Below are 20,872 nucleotides of genomic sequence, written 5' to 3' on the forward strand. Positions count from 1 at the left end.
ACCCATGTAATCTCATTCCAGAAACAAGTCTTGTCCACTTCAATAAACTGCCACCTTAAGATATCCGCCTTTCTAGCACAGTTAAAGTCATTATGTCTATGTATCAAAAACTGTTTCAATTGAGAAGTCATGGAAAGAAACAGGGCTATCAAATACCTCTCCTTCCTTTACCTAGGATGGATGGGTAATAATTAAACACTCATCTACTCAGTGATAGAGAAATTATTAATCTGCCACCTTTCTTATCCCAGTTCATATGCAGTTCAAGATCATATCTGGCTTTTGACTATTTCCAATTCCTTGTCCTTTAACTGTCAGTTTTCACAATAAAATAATAAAAATCAGAATCGACTGTAGATGCTATCAATTAAAGTGCCATCTAGCCCTGTTTGCAACCTAACTTTTCCCTAAGGAATTTCCTGGCTGAATCACAGGTGTTACAAATACTGACTTCTGTTACCATTTTTGCCATTGTTTTCCCTTCGTCTTTGATGTCATATTAGCATGTATTGTACAAATAAATTTATTTGTGTTAATCACCTTCTGGGCATTTTGTATATATCATTACTATTCCTCATAATACAACCAAGACAAGGAGGAATTAAGGAAAATGCAAAAGGATTGGTAATTTATCCAAGGTAGACTTGCTAATAAGAGGCAGATTCAGGGTTCTAATTCAGGTCACTCTGCCTCAAAACACTATCCTGTGTCCACTAATGGCATGGCTACAGAAAACACAAACAAACTCCATTCTGCATATGTAGATAAGGGGAAAAACAATCTATAATAAGGAGAAAAACAATCTTTACACATCAATTATAAACACATACATGATTTATATCCTTTAGAGTGTAGCTACCACTTTGTAGCAAATATGTATCACTTGCTTTATTGTATTTTGTGTATATAAGGGAAATTATTTAGAAAGACAAAACTCAAAATAAACAGCTCAAGATCTTTAAAAGCCAAATTTAATCTGAGATAATAGGCTATTTTCTTATCTTTTATCAGTGATTAATTAGTGATAGAAATTTTCTTTTTCTCATCATAACTTAGAAAATTTCCTTGATAAAGGTTGTCTAATTTAGTACACATTTAAATTTTAAGCCAGCAGGGTTTTCTGCCTCATAAATATCTATTTTAGGAGAGAATAAATACCAGTCAGCTGACTTATTTTTAAACAAGCTACGAAAATTTATTATGAAAATATTATTTTCTCCAGTATAAAAAGACTGATTGAAATGTAAATTTTCTATAGGATTTCTGACAGCTACAATAAATATAAAATATGGAGATAGTAAAAGCATTATTTACTCTTGTAAATACTTGGAAGACTTTAATTTTAAAAAAGGTTACAAGTCTTTCCCAAGGTAAACATAGCAATGCAGGAGACATTTTCTCCCATTATTATGTAGCTATATTCCTTCCTACTTTATAAGTTTGATCTATGCTTTTACAAGAATTGCTGTGTCAATGAATTTCAATACATAGCTTGAAGGCAAAAGTTTGACTTCCAACTGCTTTTTCAGTCATCTTCACCTTTCATATATTTAGAACATAAATTAGGCTAAAATTAAATTGAATTTTATTATGCTTTACAAGCATGCTGCTTCTTGGTATTCCAATTAATTATGTCCCTTTGAATTTTTACTCCATGCTGTGGTACAGGTGTCCCATATGTTCAAGTTAATTGTAATTTTACAAGGAAAAATACACCAAATCCAGAAAAGGGATTACATATATATATATATATACATACATATACATACACACACACACACATATATAATTGAAAATATAAAAACATTAGTCATTGGGGACTCTTTCTTGCTCGAAATTTGTATTTCAATTTTACAACCTGGTTCATATGGAAGAGGATCAGGTACAGTTGGAGTCAACTGCAAATAAACTAAGAAATATAATGTTAGATAAGAGTGGTATATATTTGGGTAGCTGACATCAATAACTAGGGATTCTGTTCTTATCTTTGCAAATTCCATAATTATTATTGAGCCTAAAACTAGCACTCTGATACCAAACTCTGGTATCAGAGTTTGTGTCAAATTATGATATAAAATATTAATTTCTAGAGATAAATTTTAGCCATCAATTAAGAATACACCCTTCCTGCAGCTTGATTCTGAGCTAATTTGCATTCAGCTGGTGTCCATCATATAAAAAGGAAAGGTGTATTCTTTATTTCCTCCTCTTTCAGGGAGTCTCCCCTCTATTACAGTGAGTTTTTTAATGAGGTGCACCATCAGGACCACATGAGACATACAGGGGGACGAAAGATACATTCTGAGAGCAAATGTAATTTAATTTAATTTCTTCAGGGGGAAGCCAACACTTTATTGATGTTCTGGCATTTCTAAGAACGGAGTACTAGACAGACTTGAAGAACTGACTTCCTAAATAAAAGGCAGGAAAATGAATGGGTCAAGAAAGGGAGTAAGTAATTACTGAAAGGACTTTGTTACTGTTGACTTTACCTAATAGATGGCCTCAGCAGGTTTTCATTAACCTGGTCCATTTATATTCCTATTAGACGGCAGCTGAAAAATACTAAGCAGCTAGGAATGACTCCTCTATTTTGAGGAAGAAATGTATTACTATAATGAATATTCAGTACAGCAGCATAAGGGAACTTGAAATATTATTTTCTAGTGTTCCTCTGATTTAGGCCCAGAATTTATGATGCTGTACTGTAGGCTGAACTATCCCAGTGACCAGATGGAAACAGAATTTCTCTTCTGCTTAAGAACAAAAGGAAAAAAAAAAAAGTTGGCCAGATAATCGGCCACACACACACACACACTCTCTCTCTCTCTCACACACACACACACACACACACACACACACACACACACACACACGTTGCAAGGCATTTTGTCAGATACCTTAAGGTCTGCCATAGAATAATAGGCATGATCCCAGCCCTGAAGGATCCTGTGCTTTCAGTATGTCAAAGCAAATGCAGGGGTCAATTAATTTCTGTACTGCATGATAATTACTCCAGGAGCTGCATCTAGACTTCTTAGCAGTATTTGCCACTATTAATTTTTCTATTCTTTGGAACACCTGTATGTATGATTTTGGTTGCTTCCAATTTCTGCTTATTTGTTTCTAGGCAGCCTGGGCAAACTTCTCAATTCATATGGCTTCTATTTCCTCCCCAAACTCCATCTTCAATGTAAATGTCTTCTATACTCTAGAATCCTTTATCTGTCTGCCCTGGACCTCTCCATGTGAACATCATATAGACAACTTGAATTCAGTATTTCTAACATGGAACTTATAATTTTTTGCATAAGTCTGACACTTGTCTTATAGATGATATCTCAGCAAACATCATGAATATCCTTTCTTTTTTCCAAATGACAATATAGTCATTATGCCTGACTCCTCATCCCTTCCTTCAGAAATCCTGTTAACCAGCACATTGTCTGAATTCTGTAACTCCTCTGGCAGAGCTGGATTCAAGTCATCTTTCCTTGTTTAGATTAATAGAAATACAATTCAACTACTCCCTCCATTGATTTTTCTATAGAGCAACTAAGAGTAACTTTTCTAAAACTGGCATTTGATAAACTCACTCCTCTACATAAAATCATTCAATGACTTCAATCCTCTCAAAATAGAATAAGTATCTATATGAAGAATTGCATGATGTTCTATGATCTGGGCCCTTTTCCATCTCTTACTTATCCATAACTTTTACTCTAAAATTCAAGTACACTAAACTACTGTGAATTTCCTATGCTTTTGCTCACCACAAGGACTTTGAATAAACTGTTTCCTCATCCTGTAACTCCTTTTGTCCTATTCTTTGTTCCACTTGACCAATTCCTACTCATCCTTTCAGCATGATTTTGTCATTGTTTCCCAGGAGAAGCTTTCTCTGGCATTCAGCTTCATCTAGAGACTGGTGGCTTACCTTTATAGCCTAAGGGCTTCCATTGCCCCTGTTCTTAACCTACCACAGTACTTGTCAGAGTACTCAGGACCCACTAGAGTCATGAGTCCCTTCAAGAGGGGGATATGTTCTGAGAAACGTGTGCTTAGGTCATTTTGCCATTGTGCAAACGTCATAGAATGTACTTACACAAACCTAGATGGTGCAGCCTACTACACACCTAGGCTATATGGTGCAGCCTGATGCTCCTGAGCCACAAATCTGTACATTATGTTACTGTACTTAACACTCTCAGCAACTGTAATATAATGGAAAGTATTTGTGTATCTAAACATAGAAAAAATACAGTAAAAATATTATAATCTTACAAAATCACTGTCATATATGCAGTCTGTCATTATGCAACACATGGCTGTACATAATTTGTGAGGCTCAGTGCCAAAGGAAAATGAGAGACCCATTGTTCAAAAATTACCAAGAATTTCAAGAGGGTGTTAGAAGAGCATTTAACCAAGTAAAGAGCTCTTCTAAGTACAGGGAACTTTGCCACTATGGAGGTCACACATTTACCAGGCTTCCTAAGCAAGTATCTTGCTGCTTTTTCTGTCTCTATTGCTCCCTAAATTGTAAGCTTCTTGAAAGTAGAGTCTTTTTGTCCTACCTCCCCATTACTTTTTTAGCAATTAGCATTTTTTCTTGTCTGTAATTATTGCTCAGAAAATATCTGTCAATTCAATTCTCCATTCTGACAAAAAATAAATCACAATGTGGGCATCAGTCTTCTGGCAACATCTGCGAAATGAAAGGATTTGTCAACATGCTGTAACTGGGCACCTCTGGTAGTAAGATTAAATCAAAGCTTATTTTAATCTATAACCATACCCAAATTTATTAAAGATATTAGTTAATGGTATGCACTATAAAATCTAAAATTATTTTTAGTAAGAATTATTAAAATATAAATATATAATGTATATATTAACTATAGATTTACATGAATTTGAATAATAATAATAATTCAAATTATTTCCAGTATTTCAGTGGAATGTGGAAACTGCTGTGTTGGTTACTGAGCTGCAATGGCCTCCAGCAGCACAGTGCTTTGGGCAGATTGTGTGCAAATTTTCAAGGAGTACTAGATTTAGCCTTATACAGACAGATCATTTGTTTCTTTCTTATTTAGTCCTTCCGTATTTTGCTTTCTACTTAAATAACTTATTTCTAAGGGATTTGTATCAATGCCCCTCCTCAGTCCTCTTGGGGTTTTAGATTCACTCTGCTTTTCCCACATTCTCTTGAATTTGCTGCCCCAAATACCTATCCAAACTCTGTAGATGGATAAAGCCTTCTAGAGTACAGAAGACATTCAGGTTGTAGATGGAGTTTGGGGAGGAAATAGAAGCCATGCGAATTGAGAAGTTTGTCCAGGTTGCCTAAAAACACGAATAAATTGAACTAGAAATTGGAGTCCAAATACCTATCCAAACTCCGCAGTTTGACAAAAAGAGGGAAACTCTGAGAATGTCGAGTGCAGCACAAGATCGCGGAATGTAAATTCCTAAGCTAAGTGGTCCAAGGTCTACTATTTCTCTCCCTTTCTCCTCCCTCCTCCTCTCCCTCTGCCTCTACCTCTCTAAGCCTTGGTTTCTTCACCTGCAAAATGACATATTAGGATTCTACAACTTTGATGTTCTTTCCAGCTTTACCACTGCATCATGTACCTTTCAGAGTAGAAAAGGCTGGACCTTGGGAGAGAAGCAGAAGTCGGATAAATGAAAGTGAAAGGGGAGGGAGGGCACTGAGGAAGACCTGGCCTAAGAGAGTCCTTGGCACACAGGTGACTGTGAGTGAGCCTGCCCTAGTGACCCAGACTTCGTGCCACAATCATGGTGGCCTGAGTGCATAATGCGCGAAGCTCTGTTCTGAGAACTTCTTGTGTATCAATAATTTACTCATCCCAACAATCACTCTTATTTTATCGATAGGAAAATTAAATCTCATGGCTAGTTTGTGATTGATTCAGGATTTAAAAATCATTCAGTTTGACCTCATGGTATTCCTGTGTCCCCATGATTAGGAAATCTCTAAAATCACATTTTGAAGAATTTGGGCTCATGATCATTAGGTTGTTTCAAAAAAAAAAAAAAAAAAAAAAAAAAAACCCAGTACAATTTTCTCTTTTAGATATCTCTTGGGAAAGAATGGTGCTCTTTAGAAAGCACAATGAACATAAAGATATAATTCTTACAAAAATTAACAGGAAAGGAGCTACCAAATGACAATGGATGAGAAAGGCATCTTGTTACTTATTTTCTGCACCTCTTATTCCAGCGATGATTACATTCCATTTCTGTCTTTTATTTCTCTTGCTGCATGATTTTTCACAGGCTTTGTTCTACACACTCATCATCTTTGGTATTCTTTAGATAGTTTTTTTTTTTTTTTTAATTATCTATGTCTCTTTTCAGCAGATTAAATAAGTAAGGTAACATTCCTCTAAGTTTTCCATTCAATAATACTTTAAAAAATGATGCTTGATTATTTAATGCCAGCATTGCCACATTGTGGAATGATTGTTCACAATGAACTTTTTAATTTGCACCATGCAAACTATCCCTCCTTTCACGCCATTTATTTTTTCCCATACTTGCCTTTATTAACTATAATTGTCTACAGCTGCTGCATTTACCATTTATCCTGCCTCAATTTCAATCCAATCCTGTCACTTGAGGAGGTGTATAATATATACAAGGCAATTTGGCATATTCTGATGCCTCCTGGGGTAAATTTACTGCCTTTATATAAAAATATGAAAAGATAAGTTTTATTCTACCCTCTTGGAAAATTCCCACTAACCTAACATGGAAATATGCCTGACCTACTTTAAAAGGGTCATTGCAATATTGCCTAATAGTGATAATAATGTCATAAGGTGCTGCAACAAGTTCTTCATGGAGACTAAATCACTTGATCTTCACAACAAATTCATAAAATAAGTATTGTTATCCCCACTTTGAAGACGAGGAAGGTTTAGAAATGATTTAACTTGGAATTTTCATGCCCTTGATATGTGATAAAGCTGATTTGTACCAGGTTTCTCTGACTTCATCCCGACGTTACTATAAATAAAAGCAGCACAGCCTAAACAATGACCATGTCCTCAATCATCCTCACCACAAAAACATATATATCCCCTTAGTAATTTTGAGGCCACCGTAATGTAAAGCAAAACAAAGCAAAACCAGATGAGGTCCTAAATAACATCGTATTCAAAAGCCCAGAGACCAGGTCAGCTGAAAACATTGTAAAAATAGTTGATTCAATGTTACTGTCAAATTCTACCAGAAAACTAGCTGCGGCCTATATATTTTCTTACTTATCTTGTATTATAAGCAGAATATCTTCCATTTTATGGACGAAAATTCTGTCTATGGATTGAAATAACGAATAAGATAGAATGTATTTAGTTCTCCTTGAACTACCTGTATTTCTACCTTGTGAAAACTATGTTATATATCATAGCCTTGCTTTTTACAAATCTATAAAGCACAAATACCCTTTAATATAATGTTTTCCTTAATCAAATAACTCAACTCATGGTTTACTTGCAAGAGTGTTCCAGATACAACTTTACTAATTTATTCTTCCTCTCTCATCTTGCATTTTCAGCAGACTCAGTACAACCATGAGAAAAGATAAATTCCTACTAAAAGTAGGCTTAGAGTAGGAAGTACTATATTGTTGAAATAAATCTAAAATCAAATATAGGGTGCTTATTTGACATTTAAAATACAATTGTAAATGATCAATAAAGTACTCATACAACAGAATCACATGAAATCATCGAATAATCATGATGAAAAGCAGAAATTCTTCCTTTAGCTGCCATCTTGCGTCCCCGCGTGTGTGCGCCTAATCTCAGCTGGTCCACCAGAGACCCCTTGAGCACCAACCCTAGGCCCCCGCGCGGCCCCTTATTCGCTCCGACAAGATGAAAGAAACAATCATGAACCAGGAAAAACTCGCCAAACTGCAGGCACAAGTGCGCATTGGTGGGAAAGGAACTGCTCGCAGAAAGAAGAAGGTGGTTCATAGAACAGCCACAGCAGATGATAAAAACTTCAGTTCTCCTTAAAGAAGTTAGGAGTAAACAATATCTCCGGTATTGAAGAGGTGAATATGTTTACAAACCAAGGAACAGTGATCCACTTTAACAACCCTGAAGTTCAGGCATCTCTGGCAGCGAACACTTTCACCATTACAGGCCATGCTGAGACGAAGCAGTTGACAGAAATGCTACCCAGCATCTTAAACCAGCTTGGCGCAGATAGTCTGACTAGTTTAAGGAGACTGGCCGAAGCTCTGCCCAAACTATCTGTGGATGGAAAAGCACCACTTGCTACTGGAGAGGATGATGATGATGAAGTTCCAGATATTGTGGAGAATTTAGATGAGGCTTCCAAGAATGAGGCAAACTGAATTGAGTCAACTTCTGAAGATAAAACTTGAAGAAGTTACTGGGAGCTGCTATTTTATATTATGACTGCTTTTTAAGAAATTTTTGTTTATGGATCTGATAAAATCTAGATCTCTAATATTTTTAAGCCCAAGCCCCTTGGACACTGCAGCTCTTTTCAGTTTTTGCTTATACACAATTCATTCTTTGCAGCTAATTAAGCCAAAGAAGCCTGGGAATCAAGTTTGAAACAAAGGTTAATAAAGTTCTTTGCCTAGTAAAAAAAAAATAATAATAAAAAATAAAAAAAATAAAAAAATAAAAAATAAGTAAAAAAAATAAAAAATAAAGGCAGAAATTGTATCAGTTACTTTTAATATTGAATAAAATAAATAATTGTGCAGCCATATACAAAACATACCTTGTGATTTTTCTTTAAACTTATGTTTACATTGTTTTTGATAAAGAATTTAATCTCCACATTATTAATTCTGGTTTTCCATTCTGGACAATTTAAATTATTAACGGGGGTGCAACTGAAGACTTAGAACAACTCTGAATACTAGATGCCTCACCAAAATATACAGCTATAAGCAGTCACGTTACAACCTGCTATTTTGAAATTTTAGTAGTAAGAATATTAAGATATAATACATCAATTTTCCCCATAATTTCTCAGCAGACAATGAGAAGGAACCACTGTAGTGATTAAATAGCTGGAGAGATTCAATTTTGAGGGAAGATTAAGAAACTAAATATGTAGAAGTTGGTTTGGTGACCACTAACTGAGAGGGGATATGGGTGACTGTTTTTATATTTGAATGACACCTTCAAAGACGGACATTAATGGTTTACCACTTGGTAATGGGCAATAGTTAAAAGACATAGGCGATGTTAAAATAAACATGCAGAAAAATCTATAATAATAAGGTAATGTAATAATAACCTTTTGTGTATTGTAGAACTGTCCTTATAAAAAATAAGATAGGTCAGTTTTCTTAATTTTAAGGGCAGTCATTTTTATAAATAAACATATCTTTTTTTTATTTTTGTTAACCAGACATGTTTAAACATAACACATATTATTTTACCATTTTTAAGTCATATTATATTTTACATGGCATTCTTTCAAAATTAGAAATTTATAGTTGATAAAACAGTCATTTCTTCTCTACATTATTTTAGTAATTAAAAAATAAACAGTAATCAGCAAAAAATTTGTCACCGCATGCATTTTAACTTAAAAATGAATGTGTACTAGCTGGACTATTAGCTAATGGTTTATAAAATAAGGATCATAAAACACAGTAAGTCACCGAATTCATACAGCATTCCCATCTCATAGGTAGAGGGTTGCTGTTAGGTTCAATCTCATTTACTCTCCTTGTTAATGTTCTGGAAAGAGGCAGTAAATATGACATTTGTTACTTTCATATTACATTGAAACGTGCATCGAGAATACAATTTATTTCAGAAGCAAATATTAGACTACCTGAGAAGCACTGGAAAGTAAATATAGAGAGTTAAATGTAAAGATAACAATAAATGAGAATGTTTTCCAGAAAAGATGGTAGCAAAATGCGTAACATCATATGGGACTTGTATACCAGGTTAGATCCATGGGTAATGTCATATGGGACTTGTATACCAGGCTAGATCCCATAAGCCTGATTGGTAATGCTGCATGTGGTGCTACTCAGCCACCTGAACAACATCAAACATGCTTGAAAAGAATTAAAAGTCATCAATAGACTACAAAACTACAGATTTTCTTCTATAAGAAATAATTGGCTCCATTTCTGTGAAAGTGGCTACAAATGGCATTCAAAACTAGAAGAAGACTAGGTGGTGAAACCCACAGTACATCACCAGGAGGAAGGTACAGCACCCAGCACTGTTGTACACTTTAATATGAGGGTTACTATCATGATGCTAATGCTAGCTTTTGCTTATGGTGCTTCTATCTTCATGTTTAGCACCAACATTCTCTGTTTCTGAGCTGTATAGTATTAAATTTGGTGAGGAGGTAGCAGAGTAGGAGCTAGAGGAGCTAAAAGTCATCTCTTGGAAGGACAGTTGCTGCTTCTGCAGAGAAAAGCTTAAAGGTCGGTGACTGCATGAAAGCATTCTACTTGGTGCTTACATTCCCAAGCACATTTAAACTTTTTTTGGTGGTGGAGGGTGGCGAGGTAGGGGGCACTTAAAATTCACTCAGGGAGTGCTTCTGTGGAGTATAGAGTCTCTAGGTGCTGGAAAAACAGTGGGGAGCAAGACAAAAGAAAATCCTGCTCTCGCACATCTTACCAGGTAGAAAGTTTAGACAAGTATACAGAGGATAACAATAAAGAATGGTGACTGCTGTACAGGATGCTCAGAAAACCAATAGCAGGTTGGCCTAATGGACCCAAGAATCAGGGAAAGGTGTTCCTGAGAAAATATCAATGAAACCTAAAGGGCTCACTTGTTCTTTAAGTGAGATCCAGACATTACAAAATCGGTTGTACACTTAAAAAAGAAAAAAGAGTTGGACTATTTTTGCTTTTTGAAAGATTGAAACAGTTAGGTCAATCAAAATGGTAAATGGGTTTTCAAATCCACCTATCTTCAAGCCATGTTCGGTAGCTAGATTTCCATACTCTATTAAACCCCTTCTTTAATTTCTCTGATTATTTGACTGAGCTGTAGCATATTCCAAATAGAAATTATTCAATAGCAACTGCAGTATGTTTGTGAAGAAATTTCAGAAAGAAAAAAAAAAGAGCTTAGGGCATTAACTTAGAGCAGTGATTTTCAAATTTTGAGTACATGAAGTTCTTTACGGTATTTAATAAAAATTTGGATTTCTGCCCCTGCCCCATTCCTAATGAAATTATTATGAAGGTTTGCGGCTGGGCTCAATATGTTGTATTTTAAACCAGGACCCAGAGTTATTTTGGTGCAGGTACTGCAAAGTCATACCTTGAGAAACACAGAATTAGAGGATGTGTTAACAGAGTTAGCTACTCTTATTTGAAGACAGCAGAGATAATTTATTCTCTTCTCTCATTCTGTCTTTCCTTCATCACAATCCTACTTAACCCACAGGAATTGAGAAGAAGTTTATCTGTAAACAGTCTAAATCCTATACATAAGCATGAAGACAGAAATAAAAAAACAATATTTCCCATCCTGGCTTCACATTAGAATCATCTGGGGAGCTTTAAAAAATTACTGATACCTGGTCTCTCTTCCTAGAGACACTGATTGGGTCCCCAGTAGGGTTTTAAGTTCCCCAGATGATTATAATGCACATCAGGGTTGCCAACCACAGGCAACCAGGAAAGACAAACTATTTATTTAGCATTCTCTACGTTACAGTTCCTTTGTTAGATGCTATAGATATCTATACATAGCTGATTTTGTTTAATAGTCAAATCATTTGTAAATGTTGATAGTGAACCCAATGATTCATCACTCCAAGGGCACAAAAGGAGAGTCAGGATTACAACTTTGAGCTGCTTAATTTAACGCCTGTGTTTATTTTTAATTAGTTGATTTTCATTTTTACCCTCAATACAATTTTTTTTAATATTTAACCTGTACTATGTTACAACACTGGATCACCTCTCCAGTGCCAAAATATGCTTCTGCATGGTGGCATAGCCTTCCAGCCAATAGTTCTATTTTAGAGATATTATAATTCTCCAGTGTTCAGTACTTGGCATATAGTATGTACACAATAATGTCAGGTTTTGAAATGGCCTTTCTAGTAGTGTTTTTCAAGCATGTGAATATTTGCCTCATTTTGAGCTTTGTTGCCTTCTAAAAGTATGACGAATGGAAAATGAAAGTGTTGATACTAGAAATGGTAAAACTGAAGCAAAACTGGCATTATGAGGCAGCCCAAATGAAATATATTCTAAGTTTCCAAGGCACATTCCTTTGCCATCTGCTAATTTGCTTTGTGTTAAGAAAAGGATTACATCAAAGAATATACATAATATCGTGGAACTCTACCTTTGAAACTCATATGTAAATATGAGGTTTAGTGTGAGAACTAAAGAGGACTTTAGATATTGCTTTATGCATCAGTACATTTTCCTGCCATCTAAGGGTAAATTTCTATTCTTTTTTTTTTTTTTTTTTTTTTTTTTTGAGACGGAGTCTCGCTCTGTCACCCAGGCTGGAGTGCAGTGGCCGGATCTCAGCTCACTGCAAGCTCCGCCTCCCGGGTTTACGCCATTCTCCTGCCTCAGCCTCCCGAGTAGCCGGGACTACAGGCGCCCGCCACGGCGCCCAGCTAGTTTTTTTGTATTTTTTAGTAGAGACGGGGTTTCACCGTGTTCGCCAGGATGGTCTTGATCTCCTGACCTCGTGATCCGCCCGTCTCGGCCTCCCAAAGTGCTGGGATTACAGGCTTGAGCCACCGCGTCCAGCCAAATTTCTATTCATTAGGCTTCTGGTAACTACACAACTTCCTAGAGAAAAATTAATCAAGAAAATAGTGTGGTTATTAAATTTCTATTGACATTTTTAAAACTCTGGTAAGATACCTTCAACATTATTGTAACATTCTACTCAAATCCTCTGTAAAAGCTGGTATTTGTTTATTCCCCACTGGCAGACTGTAAACTCCATGAGAGCAGGTGCCTTGTCTTTTATTTATTTATTTATTTATTTATTTATTTATTTATTTATTTATTTACTTCTATATTCCCAGTGCCTGGAATAGCATTGATTTATCAAAATAAGAAAGGAAAACACAAGAGGAAGCCTCATCCTTAATGTTAAAATTAGTTTCTTTATTCTAAAATTGTAATCTCATATGACCTAAGAGAATAATACATTGAGCTAACATTTTTTTCATTAGAAATGTATGCTAATTTTTACATGTAACCCACACATTATTATGTGCACACTGTTGGGCCTCAGAAAATAATAGCCTAAAGTGAAGGCCTCAGAAGCAAAAGCTTTTCTCTTACCTTCTCCTGCCCTATTTCTCAGTCCCTTTCTACCCGAAGGCTAGCCATAGAAACCAGAATCCCTCTTGCCCAAGGTGAGTCATAGAAACCAGAATCCCTTTTCCCAAAATCAAGCCATAAAACCTAAAAATATTACATGAACTTACCCTCCCCCTTTAAGGAGAACTTGTGCTTGATGCCAAAATGAACTGGAAACTTCTCAGGGAATTATAGGATCAATGTGAGCTACCACATAATAAAGGAAAAAAAAAATTCTGATAAGGTACCTAAGATGTATTTACAAAGTCTACTCTCAATATCTTACTGCTTCAAATTTCCTCCTGATGTCCCCATATTTATTAAGGGCATCAACAACTAGGTTTGAAATTTTGATATCATATCTCCTCAAGCTTCTTCTCAAATTTCTTAGAATCTAATTCTCCTCTTTGTTTCCTGATTGGCATCTGAATTTACTGCTCTTGGCTAAAACCTCAGTAACTGTGATTGGACTCCTGCCTTCCCTGGATTGCCTGGCCCCAAAACATCATCCAAACTTTTGTAGAAGCTAATCTCACTAAAATGGATCTGAACACATTACAGCATTGCTTATAAACTTTTGATGTTTTCTACTATCCATAGAAAAATGTCCAAATTCCTTATTATTTCTTACGTCATTCTGCCACATCTGGTCCTCTAACCGCATTTAGCTGCTTGCTAATCCCTGATCACATCACTCACTTTCTGCCCACTGTCTTTAATCACATTTTCTCACTACTCCTGGTGTGGCATGCTTTACCCTTGTCTGTATGATGGACTCCTAAGCATCACAAGAACAACTCAGCATGCCACCCCTTCTAGGAAATCATTCCAGATTCCCAGACAGAATTATTCCTTCCATTCTTATGTCCCTTGACTCAGAATATCTGGGTTCACATCTTGATGCCATTACTCATAATCTAGACATCCTTGGGAAAGCACAAGAAACAAGGTTACTGTTATCCCCAAGAACCTGCCTCAAAGAATGGTTGTGAGGATTATATGGGCTAATTGAGGCAATCATTTAAAATAGTGCCTGGAAAATAAGTATTTAATACATGATATTAATTTTATTTTCAAAACTAATCTACAGGCTTCTTAATGTTACATTGCCCTAAGACAGTCTTCTCATGATAAACTATAAACTAACATGGGAAGCTGACTAAACGTCAGTGTTTTGTTTGTATTCGGGTTTCTAGTGCCAAAAGCAGTATCTGGAATAACTCAATTTTCAATATTTATTTAGTCCTCATTGTTTATACAATTTGATGCTACAGTGAGATTTACAAAGAGACAAATGTGATTGCCCCAATCCTCTAGTAGCTTATAATGTATTTTTGGAAGTGAATAATATATAGACTGCTAGAAATTATGTTATTTGTTTTCAAAACCAAATGCCAAACCACCATAGAATTCTTCAGACCAAAGACAGTGTGAGGCGTCAAGGCAGGCACAATCCCTGATGATAGAAGGAACTGGGGAATATCCTTGAAACAGGAGAACTTAGAAGGGTAAAATGATGATGTATCCTAAACAAGGTATTTTAAGTGGGCGACACTGGGTGAAAATGTCATGGAGGTAGGAATGACCACAGTTAGATCAATTGGCTTAGGTAGAAGTTTTTGTAGTACCATAGTATACAACAGAGGTTACCAACTACAACGCTTATAGGCAGGTGAAGAAAATGAGTGGAACAGGTGAGGTATAAAGCAATAAGAATGTGGAATTTCTGGAAAACTAGAGGGATGATCCCAGAAGCAAGGAGGCAGCTTCCCCTCAGCTATAATGTAACTGTTGTCCCCTAGGGATAGGTCCCAAGGTAGCTAGGGCACATGCTTTTAAAAATGAGATCTCTTCTGATTTTTAAACAGGAGTTAACTGCTTTCAACGTTTTATAAAACACTGTGTAAATCCAACAGATTATCTTTACCAAAGACTGCTGGCTGCCAGTTAGTAGCGCTTTGGAAAAGTTTGAGGTGGCCACATGTAGGTCTAATTCTCAGTGGGGACATGGATAAAAAATTCATAGGCTAGTAAGGAGCTAGTGAAGGTTTTTGAACTGTTTTGAAATGCTCAGAAATGTTTTAAGCATATTTTTCCAGAAAATTGTTTGCAGGATGGATTATTGAAAATAAAAGTCAAGATGCAAAATGTCCAGTGTGGAAATTATTGTCCTAACCCAGGTGTGAGGTATTAAGGCCCAAATAGTTGTGGGACTATAAAGGGAGTGATCTAAGGTTCAAAGTAAACCACTTGAGCTTCTCTCTAATTTTAGCTGATTCAAATTAGGTTTTTGTCTGCCCAAGTTGTGCTAATTGCTCCCATTTCTCTTATTTCTCCTTTAATCAAGGGATTTACATAAGTGAGCTCATTAAAAGAAAGTCATGCCTCACCAAATGAACCTTGCCATTCTGTGTAATAATTATAGCACAAAAGGAAAGGTTAATCTGATTATATATAATAGGATAAACAGAACATTTTCAACACCTGTGCTGAGTTGTCCTGGATGTTTCTTCGACGTCCCCTAACAAGTACAATCACATACGATTTTCAGTAAAAGTCATTTTTGCATTCATGGTTTTAAATATTAGAAAAGAGTAAGAATAAGCAGTTATTTCTCACTTAAGGAAAGAATACCATCTTTTAAAATATACAGGTGTTATAAGGAACCTCTTGGCTTAAGATTTTGCATACTGTTACAAAGACAACCGAGAAAGACAAATCTGTGCTTACTGTTTGGTGATAAAGCATAATTACCTGAATTTTCCTCTCCAGGGTGTTAAATTAAAAGGCAATGGTTAATCTACGGCTCATGTTAGCCTGTTTTTATGTATTAATAACACAATGATTACAGGTAATTCTCTTTCTTATGAAATTAAAAGCTTTCACAAGAACATCATTCATCTCAGTGATGATTTGCATGACTTCCAGGACAGAGAGAAAACCATTATGGATGTGTGCCAAGGAACTTTGGATTGTCGGCTCATTCTTTGAGTTTTAGAGGGATATTATTTTTAATTTTGAAGTCCTTTCATTCAGCTCCCACATACCAATCCCTGTCTTGAGCTTTCTGAAATGAATCCTGCAGCTAGTAATATCAACTAGAGTCATTTAATCTCTAAATCACACATCCTGAGTTTAGCACCTCCTACAGTGATATTGCTGAGGATGCATATAAGAGAAACCCTGGTGCAAAAATGGAAACTTTGGCAGGGGGTTACATTGGCCTAACTTGCTTTGTTCATTTGCCAATGAGCTGGCTATATCAGTTTAGATGGTAACTCGATTTTCTAAACCATACTCATATACTCCGTTGTAAGAAAATCTCTCATTACAAAGGATGCATGGAGTTGCCACTCCCATTCTGCCACTTTTTTTTTTTTTACATTTTCTTCTCAATATTTTGCTGATTTCTTGCCACCTCCCAGGTCTCCAGTGATTCTGATGAGAGATTTCACATATAGTTTGATGGCAGAAACTCAGGCTCAATTAAAAATAAGCCAACTAAGTAGTCCATTTTAATGAGAAAAATGAAAAATGAGGAACTCAAAGGATTGTTAAGTAATATAATGTTCTTGGTGAATGACTTCTTTGCATTAATGCTTAGATCAGGAATATTTTTGAAAGTACATTCAGTGTCACGATGCACGGGGATTTTATTCCATTGCATTTCTGTTCCGTTTCATTTACTAACCTTTTTCTTATTCAAAATGGTATCAGTTAAAATGCTTTATTAAGCAGAACTTCTCTACTTCTCATGTAAGGGTGGTTTAAAAGATCAACTTGAAACACAACATGATATTTTGAAGTGCCGTCTCAATCATCAAATAAGTATGTACACTTTTATTATCTAATTCATTGTATTCAACGTAACATAAAACCCTCCAGGTTCTTGAATTTGAAATTTAAGATTTCAACTTTTCTTAAGGCCCTTAGAGAACCACGTAAGTTCAATTGCTTCTTGCTCCCCACTGCTCCCCTGCTGCAGCCCCACGTCTTCTTCCCCTAGGCGTTGTGTAACATGCATAATGCATATTGAGTTTGTACTTTATCTCCCTTGTTAAAAATAAGCTTAGCAGTCATCTCAGACTAGACACCTGAAAGCATCTGATTCATACTTTCTTCCTCATATCTTTGGTGTCCTGGCAGTAGTCTCTTCTAACCACATGCTTTCTCTCCAAGGATCCGCCCATATCTTCCCATGTCATCAACCATTATCTGGTATAATTGACTATATCTCTATTTCAGGCTGTTCATATGAGCTCCAAATTCCTATTTTTAGTTGCTTATTGGACCATTTTCCTTTGGTAATCATCTGATTCAAACTCAAAGGACATAAAATTGAGTCCCTTATATCCTCTATTCTTAAAGCTGTCTCTTATAGATTATTGGTTACATAGTAAAAGGTTAATACTTTTTTTGAGCCAAAACATCTGCTCTTTGGGGAGTTTACCATGTACCATGTACTAATGTAAACTCCTTACATACACCACCTTGTTTAATTCTTATAACAAACTATGAGAAAATGCATTATTAACCTCATTTACAGGGAAAACTGAGGCATAAACACATAGAGTTTAAACCCAGGTAGTTTAACTCTAGAACCACTGTATTTATACACTGTAACTGCCTATCTATGATCAGAAAAAACGTAGGCTTGAATGTCAATTTCTGCTATGTGACTTTGAGCAAGTAACCTTATTTTTTTGAATTTCAATTTCTCCATCTACAGAATGGATCATCATATTTCCTCATAGGATTTATGTGGGGAAAGCCCTTTATATAGGGTGATCAATCCATCCCAGTTTCTCAGAGCCTTTCTCAGCTTCAGCAATAAACATTCCATGTCTCAAAATCTCCTGAGTACTGGGAAAATCATGAAGGTAGGTCACTCTACCTTTAAATGTAGGTAGTGCCTAATGATTGTTTTTTCTAACTCAAACCTATTTACTAACACATTGTGCTAATGCTGTAAACGTTATTCTACCAATTCCTTTCATTCCCATGGTTCCTTTTCCAGGAAGAATAAATTTAAAAATGTAACTACCATTTAGTCAGTGCTTACTATGTTCTGGATACTGTTCACCAACTCAGACTTTATTTTCATTCCACAGACAAGCTACAAAGGCCTAAGGAACTGAAGTGTCTCTTTCTAGTATTCCAATGATACTGGTAGGTAGGGGAGCAAGTATTGAAATGCAGGTCTATTTAACTCCAAATGGATGCCAAAGTTTTAAATATCCCTCATATTTATGATAGCTCCATTGAGCTAATCATGACTTTTCTGTTCCTAAAATAGTTCTTCAATAGCATGTCTTTCAATGATTATCATATTCTGCCCCCAACCCACATTTCTAGATTTTTCTTTTAATTAGTATAATAGATTCAATTTCACCATTCAATAAAAATTTGTTTCTGTTTAAATAGAACATGACTAAGTATAATCAGAAAACAGTCATGCTTCCCATCCTATAAACCTATATGGAAATTTAGGTAAGCTCGCATAAGTAAAGCCCAAAATCTTCAGAATGACCTTGGAGACCCCTTCATGCTATCATGCTTCCCTCCAGTGCAGTCTTTTCTAAGGTATGCTATCTTTCATTCTCGGTGGAACACTTGCTTTACTCAAACGCTGAGGAATAAATTAGGACACTTTCAAGTCTTTATGACCTTGCTCACGCTGTGCCTTTTGATTGGATTGTTTTCTCCGCCGTGTAAATTGCTCACATTCTTCAAGAAGGCAGACAATGAGGCACAGAAGAGAGGCTGTGTCTCATTCATCTTTATGTTTTCAGTACCTAACACTACATAAGGTGTGTAGGAAATCCTCAGTAAACATTTTTGTGTTCAATTAAATGCATTGACTGTAGTTACTAAGCAGTGACAGAAATGAACTAAATTCTACAACTCAACTCTTAGTGTGGTGAGTATCCTTTTATACCAACCTGCTTCCAAGTCCTCTGGCAGACTGGAGAAAATCAATTAAATCATGTTTTCCTCCATTTCTTACTGAAAATAATTAGAGCTGCTCCTTGGCATTGCTGTACATGAAGGAAAGTATTCAAAGGCAGAAAGCAATGTGATCTTCAGAACACGCAAATGTGATATTGTAATTCTTCGATATTCTCTCTTAATATCTTATTAGGCCAAAAAAGTATGGATTATGTAAAATTCTCAGAGCCTCAAAAAATTAAGAAACATATATTTTTAATCACTTCAAAATTCATTACATCTACAAATTAATACTAATATTTAGTTCTAATCACTGCTTAAAAACTAATAATATTTGATTCTATTCTATTGATAATTTCTAATTTCTGTCTTAGGCAAAAAGCCATGTTATCCCCAGACCTTTTATCAGCCAAGGTATATACAGTACATTATTTCAATTTATTCCTCTGTCTCTTTATCAATAGACAACCAAATTACCAAATACAGGCAACAAAAGAAATATAAAAAGAAAATCAGCCGAGCAAACACAAATAAGTAATAAATTTTAGGTATCTGAATATATGCTGGCATTAGGAAAATCAGTGTAATTTAAGTGCATTCACATTAATGACCTTAGGTATATGGATTATGACTTCACCTTCTGGAATGCGTGACTGTTTTGTTTATTTTCACTATCCCTTGTACACCACTACCAGATTCATCCAGGCTAAATCTTACAGTAACAGTGAGAGAGACAAATGTCAAGATTTGCCAGGGATCTCTCTTCTCATCCTGAACACCCAGTGACTATGAACAAAAGGTCCTACTGTTCTCAGCATCTTTGATTCAGCCACAAAATTCCATTCGTAGGAAGAATCCGATACCAATTCTCCATACTGTATTATGAATTTGTAGTATTGTCGTTCCTGGGAATATTTGGTCCTTGAGATTTACCTCTGATGAATATTAGAAATCCTCTATTTAAGAGATCTGGGGCATCAGAGAAATGTTGTGGCAAGTTTCTAGAGGCACTCCTGCAATTACTGCACACACAGGGCTGTGAAATGCTAGTTGTGTCTGCACCACTGTTGAAAATACGTGTTCTTTATGTCCTTTGGTCAAAACAAATTTATTCAGTGTCCGCCATGTGTCAAGCACTTTGTTACATCCTGTAGATGCAGAAATAAACTGAATGTGCAGTCTAGTTAGGGTGACAAATGTGAGAACACGTGATCATTATGCCATACAATGACTGCTGTAAAAGAGGCAGGTGTAAAATGCCGTGGGAGCAGGAGACAGCTTGCCAGATTCATTCAGCAACAGGTATTTATTAAGACCCAACAACTTGACGGGCATTGTTCTAGGTGTTACATTTGTGTACTAAGAATATTTTTAAATTAGAAAGCGGAAATCGTCTAACGTTTGCCACAGATTTTCCTTTCACATTTATAGCATCTTTGTGTTGCTTCAACCAGCAGTTTGAAATATTGAAGAAAAGTGCCTTCTAACTGGCACGTGAGTTTAATCACTTTCAGAACTCTGATGTTAAGAAAATAGTAGGGGGTAAAGGACAAAAATAAAAGCTTCTCATGT

The 20,872-nt window shown here is 35.8% G+C and overlaps 1 protein-coding gene and 1 pseudogene across 4 annotated transcripts in view; one reads left to right on the top strand and one right to left on the bottom strand.

Moving 5' to 3' along the window:
• The window catches only part of LOC105492606 (LDL receptor related protein 1B), a 1,932,714-nt gene that overhangs the window by 1,476,270 nt on the left and 435,572 nt on the right, over window positions 1-20,872 (bottom strand). The gene's annotated exons all lie outside the window — the stretch shown is intronic.
• Window positions 7,807-8,636, top strand: LOC112428598 (transcription factor BTF3 pseudogene; annotated as a pseudogene).

Source organism: Macaca nemestrina, chromosome 11 (assembly GCF_043159975.1).
Source record: "Macaca nemestrina isolate mMacNem1 chromosome 11, mMacNem.hap1, whole genome shotgun sequence".
Lineage (NCBI taxonomy): Eukaryota > Metazoa > Chordata > Mammalia > Primates > Cercopithecidae > Macaca > Macaca nemestrina.